This window comes from Mesocricetus auratus, unplaced genomic scaffold, assembly GCF_017639785.1.
Source record: "Mesocricetus auratus isolate SY011 unplaced genomic scaffold, BCM_Maur_2.0 Super-Scaffold_4256, whole genome shotgun sequence".
Lineage (NCBI taxonomy): Eukaryota > Metazoa > Chordata > Mammalia > Rodentia > Cricetidae > Mesocricetus > Mesocricetus auratus.
Window position 1 is genome coordinate 121,360,981 of NW_024429182.1, and position 17,917 is coordinate 121,378,897.

Genomic DNA, 17,917 nt, shown 5'->3' on the forward strand with positions numbered 1-17,917 from the left:
TACTCCGATGACACTGACAGGCACACTAAGTTAGAAGGTGCAAACCCCAAACAAAAAATGACAAGTAACTAAAGAATGCGGGGAACACGAGAAATAGTGTTCCCCAGGGAAGAGCACACTGACTGGCGATCCAATACCAAATGGTCAGTCCTGAAAACATACAAACATACCCATAAAAGTAACATTATAGGAACCGAGCAGGTTGTATTTATAGATTTAGGAACACACACAACAACATTTAAAAAAAAAAAGGGCATGAACTTGAGAGTGAGAAAGAGAGGTGCACTGGAAGTGCTGGGGGAAGAAAAGGGAGAAATGACATAATTGTATTATACCTTCAAGAATATACACATATATTTTAAAAAGATGTAAAAGAATAGCATACCCTTAAAAATTAAACATTTGAAAAAAATTAAAAGTTTGACTTGGTAATTTCACTAGGACATCAGAACAGCAGGTCAACCACCAAATACTCTAAACTTGAATAGAAGCTGATCTGACCTCACTACAGTCAGAGAAGACCAAACTGACTTCATTAAAATTTCATCTGAAGCTTTTTTTTTATTCATAGCAGATAAATTAAGACACCTACTAACCAACAACATCAGCAATTCAGAAACATTCACACAGTGAAAAGTAGTAGGTAAACTGTCGCCGCGAATTCTAACAGATTCCAGAAGCCCAACAATAAAACTGGAGTCCAAACAGCATAAAATTTGAGGTTAATAGTAAAACATTCAGAACAAAAGACATTTTCGTGATCATGAATAATCTAAACACACCTCTCAAAATAAACATCTTCAGAGACCTACTACAGATCAAGCTGTGTGTGTGTGTGTGTGTGAGAGAGAGAGAGAGAGAGAGAGAGAGAGAGAGAGAGAGAGAGAGAGAGAGAGAGACAGAGACAGAGAGAGACAGAGAGAGATAGAGACAGAGAGAGACAGAGAGGAGGCAGACAGGGAGGCAGACAGACAGAGAGATCAGGACTCACCCCAAAAGCAACCAACATAGACTGGTTCTATTGTTAGATCCCTACAACTAAATCTTTCCCAATCAGTTCCATGCCACAGGCAGGATCTCCCATATTTAATGAAGCACCTGCATGGCCTTCCTCACTCATTGTATAGTCAACTCCCCACAGTGTTACTATTATCAGGACCTGGAGTACTCTTTCCTCCATGCCTGTCTTCATTTAATGACTTTGTACTTAGAGGTACTAAAATCACCGAAAACTAAGATAAGAAGTATATCAGCTCTTTTCACTAGACAAGTACATTTCAAGCCATCTTATTCAAATAGTAAACGTGGATTAAAAAGAAAGGTTAGGGGCTGGAGAGATGGATCAATGATTAAGAACACTTGCTGCTCTTCCCAGAGGGCCAGAGTTCATTTTTCAACACTCATATCCACTACTTACAAGTGTCTGTAACTCCAGCTCCAGAGGACACAATGCCTTCCTGTGGCATCTCTGGGCAAAGTAGCCAAGTACACATAAATCCACACAAAGCTAAAAAGTAAATAAAAGTAATCTTTTAAAAGAGATACTGAAGGGCTTGAATGCTTTCTTCAGTGTATTAAATATCCACTTAATTTTAAATTGCTAGCCTTTTAATTGGTTTTCCAGATCCTGTTCAGACTTGCCTCGGACACAAAATTGGAAGAACATATAAATTTGTGAGTCAATGTGCCTTGACTAACTTATGAAGTGGTTCTGCCATTACACACAGTAAAAAATGTCAGTTACTCTAACAAAGAAATTAATACTTCTGCAATCCATAAGGATTGGCAGCATCTATGATGAAAAGGCTGTATGACTCACCAGCCATCTTATGCTTCATGATTTGCTAAGGAAAAAGTTTTAAATGCTGGCTTCAATATCAACTCTATGTGGCTCCATCATACTGGATAAAAGTCACATAATGTGAGGGCAGGCTGATGTGTAGAATAGTGTAGAATTATACAATCATCTAGACACACCACAAAACCAGTCACGCACACTGCTCCAACACAGGATTAAAGAGGGATAACAAGGTGCCTGCCATCTCACACTTTCCAAAGACTCAAATCACTGTTCTATTGACAACACAGGGCATCAGAAACAATCCATGTGTCAAAAAGAATCAAAGTAATGATCAGAAGGCTCCAGGAAGGGGCTGGTAGACTGGAAGACTTTTAGATTTCTTAAATACTGACGCACAAGAAGAGAGAAACTAACTTTCACAGCGCTTTATTTTTGATGTTTCATTCCTACTCCACATAGAATAATATCTTCCCCATTTCGATGATCCAAAGAATAAATTATTTAACACCAAGACAAAAAAGAAAACAGCCCAAATCTGTCTGATACCAACATACAGATTTTTCTTTCCACATCACCAACTGAAAAACTTTGTCAACAAAATTTGCTAAACTCTTCTACAAAGGAAAATTAGTGAAGTGTGTTATTAACGTCTCATAATTTCAAAGAGTAATGTTAAGAGAGAAACCTTTACAATGTCTTCCTTAGCCAGTACCCTACAGCAAACCACAGATTCAAATGAGCAGCCTTCAGATAACAGCCAATACAGAAAAGTACAAACAGTAGAAGTTGCTTAACATTTGAAAGACTAAGAGGAGACACCAAAATTCAGTCTTAGGGATATGGTGTTATGAGGTCTGTTTACCAAATCTACATTCAGTGTAAAACTACCTAGAGTTGAAATGAGTCATAAATCTGATGGGTGTGAAATTGAGCAGAATGACAGTAATCAAGGTTTTTTGTTCTTCCCACTTTATTTTATAATGTGGAAGGCATACAAATTTCATATTTCATTATTGTATAAAAGTGGCATATTCACTTTATGCCAATGTAAGACTTGTCAATTTTTTATATGAATGCTCTATGTGCATGTATGCCTGCATGCCAGAAGAGGGCATCAAATTATGAGCCATCATGTGATTGCTGGGAATTGAACTCAAGACCTCTGGAAGAGCAGCCAGTGCTCTTATCCGCTGAGACAGCTCTCCAAACCTGACTATCTCAATCATACAAATTAATGGTCTCCTGTACTTTAATGTAAGCTACTACCAATTTTTTCTTCATAGCGTACAATGCAGACACCATGATCAGACTGCCAGAGTTAGGTGTTCAGTGTTCATAAAAATAAACAATAAACATTTTGGTTTTTTAAAATTATTGCCTACAAAGGGATATATAGAAATTGAGACGAGACTAGGTATGTTCAGGGTAGTGTGGCCATAGACTGTGTGCAGAAATTCAATCGCTATACAAGAAATCACAGAAATTGAGGCTTGAAATTCTATGGCTATCTAGCTGATCTGAGGGAAAGGGGGACAGGAAACAATGTGCCTGCCTGTGTAAATGAGTGAGAAATCTTAAAAGCTACAAAAAGATTACAACTAAATTATAATCAGTGTCCACAAACATTGTTTAAAGACCAGGCTGCAAGTATTTCAAGTTTGTGCACCATGCCTCTATTATAATATATAAATTAATGGACAGATACAGCTACATTTAAAGTTTTACTTACAAAAAGAAACAGCAGAATCATCCACAAAGCCAGAATGTAGCAACATTTAGATAAAAGCCAGTATGACACCTGTCAATAGGCACAAGTATCAGTGTGTACCCAACTGAGAGTCTCAAAAATGCTATCAGCTAAAAAGCATGTTACTATGGGAAAGGTAAAGGGAGGTGGTGTGCAATATTCTCGAGATGAGAAGTCAAACAAAATCCCGAATCCTCCACATAATTCACCTGAAGCAAACTGCTTGTCTGAGTCTCAGTTTCTTTAATTATAGAAAGCATGTCACTCTTGCCTGCACTATGGGATTGGTGGAAGAATTAAAAGACAGAATCCAGGTACAGAATTAAGGGACATTACGAGATACAGAAACCATGAAATACCAAATGAAAATTTTCAAGTGCTCAGAGATAACTTTCTGTGACATCTTAAAAAGGATTGGCATGTAAATTAAACTCTAAAATAATACAGAAACCATAGGGAAAAAAATCTGTAACAAACACTGAGTTGGTAAGTCTACTGGTTGTATTTCTCACTGTCACAAAATGCCTGACAAGAAGAAACTGTAATGAGAAAAGGTCTGCCTGGGGTCAGTCTGTGAGGATACAGTCCATCACAGCAGGTAAGGGATAGCAGCAAGTGCTTCAGATAGCTGGTCACATTGCATTTGCAGTCAGGAAGCAGAAGAGAGATGAATACTGGTGCCCATGTAGCTTCCTGCTCCCCCCAGCAACCCTTTTTAAGGTCAGTCAAGGACCTGAACCCAGGAGACATACTGCCCACACTTACAGTGGGTTTTTCCCTCCTAGGTTAAATGTCTCTGGAAAGTTCCTCCAAGACACACCTAGAGGCGTGTCTCCCTAGATGAGTCACATTGGCAATGAAGAGTAGACATCACAGTAAATTACAGTAAGAGTATGCATCCCTGGAGATTGCAGGGAGTTTCCCTTCCTAATCTTTCTTACCTATAACTATTTAAACAAAATCTGGATATTAATTTTGTAGTTTTTCAATATATCATTAACTGAACTGCAAATCTATAAAAAGACAGTTTGCTCAATATATAAAACTGAAAGAAAAATAAAACAACTGTAATCTTTACTAATGGTCTTTACAGACGATTAAAAATGAGAATGTGTGTGCCTTTACATATATTAACATAAGTAGGCTACTCTAAGCCTATAATAAAGCATTCCTGAAGTCTGGGAGAGGCATTTCACAGGCTTGACATCATGATTTCGCTGTAAACTTTCTAGTACCTATAAACTTGGTGATCTCAGTCCACTCACGAGAGACTATGTGTCTAGGTTTAACAAAACCTGTAACTTCAATTGATGCTGTTTTAAAACAGAATACTCTCCACATCTAAGTCCTAGCAGGAAAGGAGAGCAATTAAGAACTCACAAAAGTATATACAGAGGATTTCTACTGTCAGAATTCCTCCATTACAGAATATGCTTCAAATAAATTTTCCTGGCCAAAGACTAAGCTATAGTCAATTCTTAGAACCCATTAAAAATTTATGGTAGAAGTAAGCATAGAAATGGCAATGCATACATGCTCCGGATTCCTGTAAAAAGAATAAGCGTTCAGCTCTTGCTCAAAGAAAACAACAGAATCCAACGACTCTTTCTTACACTCCTAGGAGCACAGGCTGATGTGCTGAAGGAGTGTTGGGGAGGCTAAAACTGGGAATTCTAAGTCAAAAGAAAAAGATCAAGAGTGTGTACACTGAATAGGATTTTCCTGTTAAAGACACCGTGTGTGTGTGTGTGTGTGTGTGTGTGTGTGTCTGTCTGTCTGTCTGTCTGTCTGTCTGTCTGTCTGTCTGTCTGTCTGTCTTGGTAGTGGGGATGTAACAGGACCCATAAATGCTGTGCTTGCTTCTGTTTACAACTGCATTAAGTACTGAGTGGACAGCTGTATCTCAAGAGCAGCAGTTGAATGCTTTGTTAAATACCAGAGTCTTGCACTCTAAGAACCACATTTGGCAATGCTTCTGCTCTGGAATCCATGGCCCACACACTCTGGGAAACGATGAAACTGCATGGCATGGATCTGATTTTCTGCTAACTTGGTGGTTAGCCTTGTCTGCCTGACTGTCACTATCACATGACACAGTACTTATTTATTAACCATCAAGAAGAGGGGGAGAAGCACTGATCCAAATGAGTAAGGGTGTCCTATAAGCCACAGAAGGTAGTAGAATATGAAAACAAAGAAGATTCCAAAGTAGAGTAATACTCAACAGAGAAACAAATGAATCCACATACATTAAAACACAAAGAAACAAAAATCCCACACATTCACTGATCTATTTTTTGTCAATGCTGGGTTATCCAACTGGCAGAATAATCACAAATTTAGGGAAAATACACTTATGCATAAATCAAAGTAATAATGAGCATTTCTACCCCAGAGTAAATAAAAATAAAAACTGCAAATAAAGAAACCTTTTTTTAAAATCTCTGCTTTGGAATGAACATATAGCTCAGTCATGAGTCCTTGGGTTCAACTTCCAGTATTGTGAGAAAATGAAAATTTCAAAACTATTTTTATATTCACTTTAGATTATTTTGAAATTCATATCAGAGCCCCGCTTTTTATTATGTTCATACAACTCAACAACATAAAAAGAGCAAAGAAAATTAAATCTACTTATTTTACACAAACTATGTTTAAGCTACTTCATAGGGATAAATGCTCTAGAAAAAGCAAGGTGGTTCACATATGTCCCCCTAAATGGAGTATAGTTTGTGCTTTGGTCTCCGTTTTTTGAGTCTTGGCATATTACTCTTATTGTTATGCCCTAGCACTACTTAAAGGGGTTTGATACCTCAAAAGAGCCCCCTTTAAAGACTGCTTATTCCAGTGTATGAAAGTGTTACAGGGTGAAAACAGAGTTTTAGGAAGGTTGAGTCAGAGTGAATGGGGCCTGGAGAGATTTTCTCAGGGTGATAAGGCTCTGGCATTCAGTCTACAAGCAGAGACAGGCAAGTTGGCTGTGGTTCCTCCCTGGGGAAGGAGTTTGATCTGGTCTGCTGCTGCAACCCCCTTAAATTACAACTGTGACCAGTGGGATCTGATTAGGGATCTTAGTGAAGACGAGCACAGTGCCTGTGCAGCTGTGCCTGCTGTAGAGAAGCCACAGTGGGAACTTGGCCTGTCATTTTGGTTGCGTCTACAACAGGTTCCTGGCTTTGTCGGCATGGGTTTGAATTCAGGCTATGTGATTACAAACACCTTCCACACTACTGTTTATGAAAACTTTGGGCAGGCAGTTGTGGGTAGCCCAAAGTTCTGTGAGAACCACGCAGGTGCAAAGGACCCCTTTAAAGGACTGACCCCTGCCCGCTTAAGCTCTCTCTTACTCTCATCTCTCTCTTTTTTTACTCTCATCTTCCTCTCTTACTTCCCTCTCCCTCCCTTGCTCACCCTCCCTCTCTCTCTCTCCTCTCTCTCCACCCCCTCTTGTATCTTCTCTCTCTCTTTCTCTCTCAGCTCTGCACAGGTTGGTTATCCCTCACCCCCCCCCTTTTTCCTTCCCTGTCCACCGATAAAACTCCACGTGGGATCATTGAGTCACGGTTTGTGTCTCGTTACTGGGTAAACATAGACATTTTAACAACAGCAGGGGTGGGGAAGATTGGAACTTATAAGTGAAGGTGGAGGGACAGGGGAGAGGAGGAATAGAAAGTGAGTAAACCAAAGCCAAGGTTTATGAAAAACCCATATAGAGACTTATACTCTGTTAACTTCTAGTAATCTTAGAGTAGACAACTCTGCTTGCAGGACAAATGGGTTACTAAACAAAAATCTCAGTGGCAGGCAGGATATATTCCTACAAGTTACTAGTCCATGAGAAGGCAATAATGGTTACTGACATTGCTTCTGGCTGTCCACTGTAACTAGATGGCAAAATTCTATTGCCAAAAACACAACACGTTTTGGTTTCAGAACAGAGAGAAAGAAATCTAAAAATGACCTAAAAACTTCACCCTGTCCCTGGCTGGATAGTTTTCATAGTGCTAGAAGATGATGTGCAGGCAGCTGCCAGAGGAAAGACATCAACTGTCTTATCCACCACTGAACTTTGTATGCTCATAACTGGCCAAAATACCTAGACTATGTGATTACTGAGTGATCACATATAACCCCCTCCTACCATCAAGGCTCAGGAAAGTTCTTCAAAGAGTGGACAGAAATTATTTATCAACAGCCAGATGATGGGGAGGAGTGTTGTGCAAAGCCACCATGGCCATTTCACTCATGAGCTCAGTACTGCAGCTGTTCTTACATACACAAGGCCAAGGCAACAAGACCAGTCAATATTCCATCCAGCAGCACTACTTAGATTATGTGGTTAAAAAAGGAAAAGGAGAAAAAGACATGAAGGTATAAGGGGGGTGTATGTGTTTGGTGACTTCTAGGGGGTAGTAGGGATTGAGTATGATCAAGATATATGCATGGATAGGACTGTCAAAGAATAAAAATGTATTCTTTTTAATAGAAAAATCTGGAATGAACATCAAAATCTGAATTTCTGTGTGATATTTTAATCTACTAGAGACACGACAGGAGTAGATTGGAAGACTGGGCATCTTGTAACTGGACACTATTGGAGCTAAAGGGAAGACCGGGTACAACTTCATCATGTATCAGGCTTCCACGTGACAGATTCAACCTCTGGGAAGAGGAATATGCAAGCACATTATTCAGTTATCTTTAGATGTTAACAAAGCCAGGGTTTCCTGCTAATATGGCTTCTGCTGCTTTGCAAACATATATATGGAGAAGGAAACTCCCAATGGTCATTACACAGGTGAGACTTTAGGTGCCAGCTGTATCCTGTTATCCAAAGGAAATGGAACTGTAAGTGGCCTAGACATCCAGACAAGGGAAGAGAAAATCCACAAATTCAGTTAAGTGCTGATATTTGTCCCAATAGTAGTAAGAACAAACTTTAAATTTAGAAAATTCATGCACAGCTGTGAAATATGCAAATTGACTTCAACAGAGGTTAAAATAGACATCCGGTACAAAGATCGTCAAATTCATGCCTTTAATACTTCCTCTACCCTCCACCCTGCCTAGCTTGTATCATCTAAAAAATAAGCAGCCTAATAGGCTAAGTAAACTATCAGCCACCTGGAAAGTCTAAACAGACCTTAGCAGGGCAAATTCCAGGTTCTGTTGCAGCTATCCCGCTGGGCCTAACATCACAGAAGTACAGGATCTACCAGCTTGGACACATGCAACAAAAGCACCATCACCTGAATCACACACAGAAAGGCTAAAGAAGCAGAAACAAGCTAAGCGCAGTTAACATTAGCTTTTAAACTTAAAAACAAAAGGATTCCCTTGTCTTAAGGATAATTATTGCCTTCAATGTTATGATTCTACAGTAATATTTGGAGAAAAATGACAATGAAAAATAGGAGATGCCACTTTTTAAAAAAAGGAATCTCAAAATCAGAAGTACTTGTATTTAATAAAACTAACTTCAATTTTTAAAATCTGAATGTCATAATGAAGTGAAAATGCTATAAAGACAAAAATTTCCAACACTTTCAGCAATTCCCTATTAAAGGTCTTTATATTACTAACTTCTTAAGTGAAAAGTATTTCTAATGGGACTTTTGAACCACATATCATCTCTGACCTGGAGAACTGTTCTGCTATACAAGATACACAGAACAGTGAATGTTCTGCTCTGATGTTGCTTTAAGGGTGTACCTGTGGACATGTATGTCTACCTGTCTACCTGTCTACCTGCATGCATGACTGCAAGAGTTTTTACATCCACATGCATGTAAGAGTCAGGAGTCCAGAAGAGGGCAATATATCCCTTGGAACTAGAAGCAGTTGTGAGTTTGGGTGCTGGGAAATGAACCTGGGTCCTCTACAAAAGCAAAAAAGTACTGATAGCTACTGAAAGCCATGTCAACACAGAACCTGTGTGGAGAATCATCGATTCTGTTGGTAGAAAATTTCACTATTAAAAGCAAAATCAAAAAGACTCTTCTGAAAATACAGAACTGTTTCTCAAGCTCTTGTACTACATGGGGTAATATATCCTTCACTCATCTCTTAGCACGTAGGGCAGTTCTAACCAGAACTGAATTCACAATATTGGGTGACATAGTAAAAGAAAAGTATTATGTTTTGCGTTAGTTTTGTTTTGGCTGATTTGTTTGTTTGTTTTCTTTGGTTTTTTGAGACAAGGTCTCACTATGTAGTTCTGGCTGATCTAATCTCACAGAAATCAACCTGACTTGGCTTCTCTGGTAGTGGGATTAAAAGTATGTGTCATCACACCCAGCTCTACCTATGAGTTTTTAAACTGGTAGTTTATTTCTTTTAAGTTTCCATTAATTCTGTCTGGATATTAATAAAGATAATTCATAGTTTCACAAAGCATGGGTTTTGAATACCAAGGAGATAAAGAACTGTTAGATGATACCTATGTCTGTGTCCAAAGTAATTTGCAAAGTCTAAAATACAAAGCTTAACAAGGAGTAGCATTGGACTCCTACACTCATGAGTCTAAGGCAGCAGATTATTGAGTTCCAGGCCAGCTGGTCTCAAACAATTTAATGAAGAAATAAAGAAAAGAAAGTATGGTTTACAAATTTTCATAAATTCAATTCACTGACTACTATTGAAGAGTAACTTAAGAGGGCCAGATAAGCAGTTAAGAGCACTTATTGCTCTTCCAGGGAACCTGTGTCTGATTCCCAGCACCCACACCAGGCAGCTCAGAACTGCCTGTAACTCCAGCTCTGGGGAATACACACCTCTTCTGGCCTTCATGGGTACCTGAACACCTGTGGTTCACTCACACATACATACACATACAAAATTTAGATAAAGAATAACTTAGCAGATAGCTTTCCATCAAATTACTTGGCTAAACGTCACTATTAAACTTGTTCTGGATTTAGAAATAACAGAATCAAGAGAAACTCCATCAACTACTCTGATTTTCAAAATTTCAAACTCCTCTTAGTAAGAAACTCTGGGTTGGCTACCAGCTTCAGGAAGACTATCATGGCAGCTCGGACTGGTCAGAGGGCCCTGGCCAGGGTGGTGGCGGATGCCGTCAGAAGTTGACCTCTGTGGTGGAAGCACCAGCATGGGGCCTGTGCACTATGTCAGAACTTAGCTTCCTGTGGTATTCTGATGAACAGAACTCTTCCACCGCACACCTCAGTTTTGTCTAAGGAGATCTACTCAAGAACATTCTTCAAAATCACTGCGCCATTAGTAAAAAAAATGAAAACAGTATTCAGAGAGAAGAATTATAGGATACTCAATGCAAGAAATGTATAATGTGCTATCAGGAATGGAGATTATAAACATTTTGTTCCTTGATGTAAAAAAATAAGACATAAGCCGGGCAGTGGTGGCGCACACCTCTAATTCCAGCACTCGGGAGGCAGAGGCAGGCGGATCTCTATGAGTTCGAGACTAGCCTGGTCTACAAGAGGTAGTTTCAGGACAGCCTCCAAAACCACAGGGAAACCCTATCTCAAAAAAAAAAAAAAGAAGAAGAAGAAAAAAAAACTCAGACATAATATCTAAGGAGATCTGGGTATTGTAAAACCCGATAAGAAGTTGGGTTTCCATCTGTTTTGGAGAAATATACATCAACTGTGGTCTTGGTAAAACCACATTTAGTAAAGGCATTGTGTACTGATGGGAAACTTTTCAATCATTTGGAGACTATTTGGAGTTTTAGCCCAGGTCTTCCTGGCTATCCAAGAACTTGTACCTTGGGTTTTTCAGTTTCTTTTGAACTCTGCTCACTTCTGCACTCTCAGCTTGCTACACTGTTTTTCGATGAAGTTGTGAAACAAATGGTAGTTGCCTTTGAAAGAAGAGCAAGTAAACTGTATGGTCCAGAAACAAACATACCTCAGGAATTATTGCTTCATGAAATTCACCATATCTAACAGGAAAATAAGAGATGGCACCACCTACTTTTGACTAGTTTATTCACTTTTAGGAAGTCCCCTCACCGTCCACTCAGAAGTCAGGAAGTTTGTTAAGCCTGCCTTGATTCTAAACCCACTTGCTCCATTGAAAATGTGTGCATTGAATAGGGAACCTCTTGTACATAGAATTATTCCTTCTTTAATCAAGTGTAACTCAAAGTAATGTGTATATTTGTAGGTCTGCCTTTGTAATAATGGCTGTCTTCACTGTTGCTAGGATACTGCATCCCTCATTTGAGTGTGAAGTGGAACTAACACGTCTTTTAATTATCCCCTTACATGAAAGGGTAGCTGAGATACAATGTGTGTTATTAGGTTCAGGGTATTTGTAACTTATTGTTATTAGGCCTGCCATACAGTTTAGGATATTCAAGTAATCATATATTTAACGTTAAGACTCTGATTTAAAGTGCTGTTAATGAAGTCTTAGCACTTTTATATTTTTAGTAGTACTTATGGATAGCAGTAGATAATTCAGTGTAGTTGGGAAGTTGTTCCCAGATGCACTGAGTAGGTTTTTGTTTTGTTTTTTGTTTTTCATGAGTGGTCCAGAGCTCCAAGCTACTTTTCCAAACATTTAAAACCTCCCCTCAGGTGCTTGGCCTGCACTTTCAAAATGCTAATTGTGTGTCAAAATCTTGTCTGCCACTGAAGGCAGCAGATAAATAAGTTAATTAATATTCCTCCAGCACTGCACATCCATCCCATTTTCTATTTATTGTGCATATTCACCTTCAATAATATTCTAAACTGATTATTTTTTAAAACAAATCAATGTAAGCATTGAAGTGGTGACTTAATAATGTTAATTTGTTTATTTTAAAAAAAGAAATTCTGCCTATGTTACCACTATACAATGAATATGTTAAAATCCCCTCTTTATGAAAATTCCCTCTCTTAAATAACATTTAAAGGTTGTCATTGAAAAAAATAAAAATAGACATTCCAAGTATGGGGAAACATGCCTTTAATCCCAGCAGCACTCAGGAGGCAGAGGCAAGGGGATCTCTGTGAGTTGGAGATCAGTCTAATCCACAAAGCAAATTCCAGGCCAGCCAGGGAGACACAATGAAATCTTGTTTCAAACAAAGCCCAGATTTGGGGGCTGGAGAGATGGCTCAGTGGTTGAAGGCACATACAAACCTTGCAAGAGGACCTGAGTTCCATTCACAGCACCCATGCTAGGCAACTTATAACTGCTTATAACTCCAGCTGCAGAGTCAATGCTTCTGGCTTCCTCAGTCACACACACACGTATACCCACATATAGAAACATACACACAATTTTAAATGGGGGAGGGAGACCTGGTTCTTTTAAAAAATTAATATTTCTAGCAGTGTAGAGATAAATGGCGTGAAATATTTAGAAATGTAAAATAAACTGTATTTTGTCATAAACACAGAAACAGGCACGGGCCACATTGCCGTGAATGTAAAACTTAAAATATTTAGCATAACATACTTTTTACTCTCAATTCCCCAAACACTAATGTAACCCAACTACAAATAACACTACAGAACAAAACTACCTCAGTACCCAGTCCACCAGGAACTTAGCCAAAGCTTGAAGGCTGGAAACTGACAGAACAATCTCACTGTTCTCCTCAGCCCTCCTCCTTCCTTAGCTTACACATTAAGTTTCTCTGGAAGGCCATAGGTAATTTCAAATTCATTTCTGTATACCAATAGAAACCCTGTAATATCCAGAGAAAGCAACTAGATCTAATACTCCAATTCATCTCTTCTATTTGTTACACATGCTTCTTTCCTGGCCCCTGAAATCCATTTCAAAAATCCAATCACAGGCTTCTGTTTTGTTCAGTTTTAAGACAGGATCTCATTATCAGCCTTAGTTGTCCTGGAGTTCAAGAGTGATTCAGCTACCTCTGCCAGGATTAAAGGCACCCCTAGGAGTTACAGTTGGTTGTAAGCTGCTATGTGGCTGCTGTTTCAGAGAATCTGGGTTCAACAGCCAGCACCCACATGGTGGCTAACAGCTGCATTTAATTCTAGTTTCCTGTGCTTCAACACCCTCTTCTGGCCTCTATGGCCACTGCATGCACATGGAGCACTGACATATAGGCACAAAATAAAAATAAATAAAATCTTTTTTAAAAAATAGGAAAAGGCTCACTTAACATCACACTGCTAGTATATACAGAGGCAGCTAGAATTTGAACCCAGACCAGACTCTGAAGTCATGCTTATACTTTTCCATACACAGAAACACAAGTACCTTAGAGAGATGACCAAAAACGAGGCAAGGGGATTTTTTTTGGTATGCTGTGCATTAACACAGAAAAAAATGAAAAGAGAAATTCTTAGAAGAATTTCATTAAATAGAAGATGCTTGACAGAGTATGTAAAATTTTACTAATTAAATCATTGAAATGAAAAGAAGACAAAGGCAGCATTTGTAAACCAATTTATATAGGATACCTTCTGTTCCTCCAAAGCAACAGACAAGCAGTGAACAGGCCAAGCCATGAGCAAACAGAAATGCTGACAACTGGAGAAATGGCTGGAAAGGACTCCTAGACTCCCACCCAAACACAGGCTTGCAGCCACCAGCTGAGATTTACTACTATACAAACTTAGGTGCTGTTAAATGAACGAAATTTTCTAAGAATATTTAGAAAGTTTTACTCCAAATTCTACAAAACTCTGGAGTGAAAAAAAGGTCAGTCTTCAAAACCAATACTCCAGCTGTAAGAGCAAACAGGGAGTCTACTTACCACTCAAAACTCCACAGAAACAAAATGTATGATGTTTGTCAGTTCAGCAGTAAATTAAACCAACTTTCAGTACTAATAGAGTATGTCATCCGATCATTGCATGGCACATACTGAAAAGCACACTAGCTGCTATTAAGCTGAGCAGACAAATGGTACAGTACAATGGACAAATCAAAGCATGTACACCATGACATGCCATTGTAGAACCTGACCCACTAAGCTAGGCCAGAGCAAGAAACAAAAACAGACGGCAGCCACCCATGCAAGGAATGCCTCCCCAGTCCATCTAAAAGAAAAGAAAAGAAAAGAAATACCACAAACTAACAGTCCCAACATAATAAAAACTTCCACTCTGAGTAAGAATTAACTGGATATAACTAACCCTAAGGCAAGTTCTGTCTTTCTAAGGCACTTAGAACTAAATAAGGAAGAAGAAAATGTTTTTTAAATCTTGCCAGACAAGTCAACCTAGAAGTACTCTACAGTAAGGTAACAACAAATAGGCTCAAAGACTTGGATTATATTCTCTAATAAAATCCAAAATATATATTCACTTATATGTGCATGAGTTCTAACTTTACCCAGGCCAAGCTACAGATAATATCTGTATATTACACGTCTCAAAAAGAACTTCTATTCAGCATGTAATAGGAACTCTTCCAACTTAAGAATTATTTGAGTAAATCATTTCAGTAAAGAAAATATATGTTAACTTAGAGCTTTGGAAGAGGTCAGGAAGCCAGAAGAGCCCATGAATGGTATAAGGGAGAGAAGATGCCTTAATGGGGGAGGGAAGAAAAACCAAACAGTGATATGAAAGATGTGGGGTGGGAGATACTAGGGCTTTAAGACTTAATCAGGGATAGATGAGGGGTAAACCAAAACTAAGGATGTGTAAGCCTTATGGGAACCTGCTACGTTGTTAACCAATTTAAATATACACACACAGAGCCCCGTGTGGTAGTGCATGCTTGAATCCTATCAAGTGACAGGCAGAGGTAGGAGGTTCTATATGACTTCCAGGCCAGTAAAAGGACACTTTGTAAGGACTCTGTCTAAAAATCAACAACAAAAATTAATGCAAATATGTTTTACAAATGAGTCTGAACAGAAATAGTTGGTAGACAATGCTGCTTCTAGAAATCATAGGTTATAAAACAAAAATCTCAGTGCTAGGTAGGCATGGGATATCTCCCTATGAGTTATTGGTCAAAGGCTCTGAGGCCCCCAAATCAACAAAGGCTATTGCCACTATTCTTGGTTGCTCACCAAAACTAGGTACTAAAATCCTATCACCAAAAATATAATACACTTTGGGTACAGGACAGAGAGAAGTCAGGCTGGGACTGACCTGAAGATGTGCGCCCTACACGCTAGTTGTCATAGTGCCAGAAGGTGCTGTCAGGCCACTGTGGGGGAAAAGACATAATAACTAATCCCTGCAAGCTACGATAGCAACACTCTGAGCACAGTGTGCTCAGTGGTACACATGACATTGGTTGTCACGAAGGTTATGGGGGGTAATCAACCATTCTGTCAATGGCTAAGGTCTGCTACTCAGAAGAAAATCCATGCCCCATTCTGTGAACCTGATCAAAGGCGCCTGGCTCAAGAAGTCCCAGCCCTAGGAGGTAATCTACTACTATTGTTTTTGTTAAATAGACATGTTGCCCAATTGCCTTCTAAACATTTACAACTGTATTCATAGATATGCTTTTCTCTTAACCTTAGGCAGTTAATAAGGAGACTCATAAGTGATCCAAGTGCTGAGAACACAGGACTGAGTGCTTGGCCCTAAATGGAACATCACACTGTCACCCTACCACTCACTCCACCTCCAACAAAGGTTCAGAGAATATCACACAAGAGGAGGGAAGAATGTACAAGTCATAGGAGTTGTGTAAAACACTGTCTTCTGTATGACATGGTGATTGGACACAAGATCCAGCCTGTTAATTTTCTAGCAGGAGCAGAGGAGAGGCTGAGAAGTCCTCACTCCTAAGGGCCGCTTTTCAGTGGAGGGTTCCATATCTATTTATATGAAGATCTATTTATATGAAGGCAGCACTAAATGGAATCAGCAGATTATTTAAAAACAAATGAGGAAGAGGTAGTCATGAAGCTGAAAGGGGAATGTGAAAGACCTTGTGAGAATAGGAGGTGGGATTTGAGAATGGCTATAATAAAAATATATTGTGTAGGCCGGGCGGTGGTGGCGCACACCTTTAATCTCAGCACTCGGGAGGCAGAGGAAAGCGGATCTCTGTGAGTTCCAGACCGGGCTAGATCGACAGCCTCCAAAGCAATACAGAGAAACCCTGTCTCATAAAACCAAAAAAAAAAAAAAAAAAAAAAAACCATTGTGTATGTACATGTAGTAAATCCTCAAAGAATTAGATAGGCAGGCAGACATACAAACAGACCGACAGAAGATACACCAATAGCTAGCAGGCACATAAACAGATGCTCAACATCAGGTTAGTCACTGGAAAAGTCAAGACATCATTAAATGCCTCTATTCACCTAGCAGTTCCCTTTATCTATTCCAAACATACACTTTCAGTTTTCCAACTAAGAATCTTCAGGCCCAGGTGACAAGTACCAAGCATTAAAAGAAAAAACATGGCTAAGCAATGGTCTTTAATGCCAGCACCCAGGAGGCAAAGGCAGACAGATCTCTGTGAGTTTGAAGTCAGCCTGGTCTAAAAAGAGAGTTTCAGGACAGTCAGGGCTACACATAGAAACCCTGTCTCTAAAAACCAAAAATAGAAACAATGGAAAAAAACATGAACATGACAGAACTTTTACACTCCAAAAACATTGGGGGTGGATGAGAGAAGAGTTCTACTCAATTCATGAAGCCAAGTTTACCCTGCCACCAAAACTAGAGAACAATATGAAAAAGAACAAGGTAAGTCCCTCACAAAGATAAATAGAAAACCTTTTAAAATGTCTCCAATAATATCCAGTAATGTTCTTTTTTAAATAACTTAACGTTTGTGTGTGTGTGTGTGTGTGTGTGTGTGTGTGTGTAACTGCTAAACCATCTCTTCAAGCCCCAAGAAATCTTGTTTTTAAGAATAATACACAATGATCAAATGGAGTTTATCCAGGAATGTAATGTTAACTATTGAAAAAAAAATTAATGGAATTCACCATGTCAAAAGCTCCAAAAGAAAAGGCTCAGAACAAGCCTAGTAACTGGGCCTCGATCCCAGAATCCACACACACTAGGAGAGAACTGACGACAATGTGCACCATGGCACCTGTGCACCTACAAGAACAAACACATCACACACAACACAGTAACATTTCTTTTCTTTTTTTGAGGAAGGGTTTCACTTTTTAATCCTAGATAGGCTGAAACTGCTATGTACATTGGCTGACCCAGAATGCACAGAGCTCTGCCTGCTTCTGCCTCCCAAGTCCTGGTATTAAAGGCATGCTCCACCATTCCTGACTACAAATAAAATAATTTTTAAAAAAAGTATTCACATACCTCATTAAATGCCAAAAAGGTATTCAGGAGGACAACACCTCACCTATAATAACCACAGAAACTTTCTGAACTGAAGGTGAAAGTTTCAATGTTTAGTCTCAGACAGGCAACGTGTGCAGAGCATTGGTTCCCACAATGGCAGTGCTAGCTAAGGAGTGCATG

The 17,917-nt window shown here is 39.1% G+C and overlaps 1 protein-coding gene across 7 annotated transcripts in view; it reads right to left on the minus strand.

The window, feature by feature from the left end:
- The window catches only part of Akap13 (A-kinase anchoring protein 13), a 300,754-nt gene that overhangs the window by 222,815 nt on the left and 60,022 nt on the right, over positions 1 to 17,917 (minus strand). The gene's annotated exons all lie outside the window — the stretch shown is intronic.